Source organism: Lactuca serriola, chromosome 1, assembly GCF_051521515.1.
Source record: "Lactuca serriola cultivar US96UC23 chromosome 1, Lser_US96UC23_V15, whole genome shotgun sequence".
NCBI lineage: Eukaryota > Viridiplantae > Streptophyta > Magnoliopsida > Asterales > Asteraceae > Lactuca > Lactuca serriola.
Window position 1 is genome coordinate 236,210,620 of NC_136408.1, and position 2,608 is coordinate 236,213,227.

General features: G+C 38.2%; 1 non-coding gene across 1 annotated transcript; it reads right to left on the bottom strand.

Annotated features, from left to right (window-relative positions):
- Nucleotides 1-1,720: 1,720 nt before the first annotated feature.
- LOC145080778 (small nucleolar RNA R71) lies at nucleotides 1,721-1,827 on the bottom strand. Its single transcript, XR_013695363.1, has one exon. It is a non-coding gene; the product is annotated as a small nucleolar RNA R71 (small nucleolar RNA).
- Nucleotides 1,828-2,608: the final 781 nt, after the last annotated feature.

The window sequence follows — 2,608 nt, forward strand, 5'->3', positions numbered from 1 at the left end:
CTTCTATTTGGGGATACAATATTGAAACTATGGTTTGATTTATGGTAGGATTAATTCAGTATTGGTGATTTTGTTGATTTTAGCTTGTTAAAGAACCTTGTGTGTGAATGAACATCTTTTAATTGTCAACCTCATATGTTTATGTGACCACTTTATCATATGTCTAGGATTAACGAACGTGAAACTAGAATTAATAGAAAATTAGGTAAATTCATGTGTGAGCTTGTGTGATGATCATCAACAAGAGGTTAATTAAAGGACCAAATTAGTTAGCTATTACAAGTCTAAATTAACCCGAATAAATAATCTAGTGAATTAAATTAAATTAGACAACTGATCACTGTTTGAGTTAGTTTGTTCTCTAAGGATTAGTGCAGTGAACGCAAAGCTAATCACTTGAATCGGTAGCCTATAGAAGAATTAATCCATTGCACTATTACCATAATATCAACCATAGGATCAATTGAGTTGAACTAAACAAAAGTTCCCTTCGTCATTGAATTTAGTTGAATCTTTGCTTTTCTAGTTTTTAGTTTATGTGATACTTAGTAAGTTTCTAGTCTTGTAAAACTAGAGAAAACCCTTATTTATTATTTAATTTAGATAAAATTAGTCTTTACTTTTAATTTGCCGTTCCCTGTGTTCGATACCCTACTTATTTAGCTTTACCACAATTGATAGTTCCACTACCTTTGTGTGTTCATTTTATAATTAAAAGTAGGTTTAAAACTAGTTGAGTTTACACATATCAAGTTTTTGGCGTCGTTGCCGGGGAACGGTTCTAAATTAGCACTAATTTCTATTTTTATCGATCCTTTGTGTGGGATTTATCTTACACAAAATTAATTTTTAGGTAATTTAGTAGTTAGTATAGGTTTTAATAAATATCCGTTTTAATAAGTAATTAGAAATTTTTTCTGTTTTTGCCTTTAAACTCACCGAGTGCACTCGTAACAACTCGGTGAGTCCATCGCTGTTCACAGCTTTAGTTTTTATTTTTTATTTTTTTCTTTTTACGCGTTTGTCTTGTTTTATTTGTAGTTGTTTCATGACCCGAGGAACTGATACACCTTTGGTCCCTCCTCTCGAAGACCCAAAATCTGCACTAAGGAAGAACAAAGGAAAATCCATTGGAGAATCCGTTTCTTCAAAGAATTCTCCACTAAAGAACCTCAAGTCCGTTTTCAGCAAGAAGAAGAGCAGTAAATCAGGAGCATCCAATGCCTCTGTAGCAATCAAAGAGCCGATTAAAGAAGACATCGAGTACGAGACCAAGGAAGAAGAAGAACCTACATATGAGCACGAATCCGATTTTGAGGACGATTTAACTATTACTATGGCTAATATCAATGATGTCCCCATGGGGGAATGGAAGAAGAGGATGCGTGACGATATTGGCTCGGGACTTGTGCAACCTGCAATTCCCGCTACTGCTACTTTCGAGCTAAAGGGCCACATACTCGCTCAACTCAAGGAGATTCCCTTTTATGGAAAACACCACGAAGATGCCTAAAAGCACTTGGATGAAGTCAATGATGTACCTGATTACTTCAATGTTCCAAATGTGCCACGCGAGACCCAGCTACTTCGTATGCTTCCATTCACATTCAAGGGTGTTGCAAAGGATTGGCTCAAGTCACTTCCCCCCGGGTGGGTCACCACATGGGCTAAGATGAAAGAGGAATTCATAGACCATTTTTGCCCGCCTTCTAAAATAGCCAAATTGAAGAAAGCTATTGCCGAATTCGAGCAACAACACGAAGAGTCTCTTTATGAGGCGTGGGAGAGGTACAAAGGTCTTCTCAGAAATTGCCCACACCATGACCTTAATAGCCAAGAAGAAGTCTCCATCATCTATGATGGAGTCAATGTTCCCACAAGGCAATTGCTCGACTCGCAAGGCCCGCTCACATAGAAGGCACCCCGGGTAATCAAGGTATTAATTGAAGAATTCTCTAAACATTCTAGAGAATACCACAACCCAAGAAATGAAGTAAGTCGGGGGTAGTGAACTCGGTCAATGATGGCATGGCGGCGATGACGGCTAAACTCGATAGTTTAGATAGAAGGATGACAAAAATGGATCAAACAATCCATGCTATTCGAGTTGGTTGCGAGAACTGTAGAGGACCTCATCTCACGAAGGATTATGACTTGGATGAAAATGGAAACAAGAAGGCACAAGTGTTCTACTCAAGCGGGGACAAATACGACAAGAATTGGCAGAAACCTAAGAAGGAATGGCTCCCGTACGAAGAATATAAAAAGGCAAAGGAAGAGAAATATAAGAAAAAAGAGAGGGGTTACTATCAAAAGGAAGAACCGGTGGTGGAAAAGAGAGCCTACTTAAATGAAATGTTCACAAGATTTATAGTCGCGTCCGAGAAAAGACACAATGATCGTGATGCTGTGATACAAGAGACCAGAACTACACTTAGGAATCAGCAAACATCTATTCTCAACATTGAGAAACAACTAGGACAACTTGCATATCAAGTGAATGAGAGAAGACCGGGTGAACTTCCAAGTAAAACCGAGAATAATCCGAGAATGGAGAACATGAATGCTATAACCTCTAGCTATGGAAAAACTTTCACTCCAATGACCC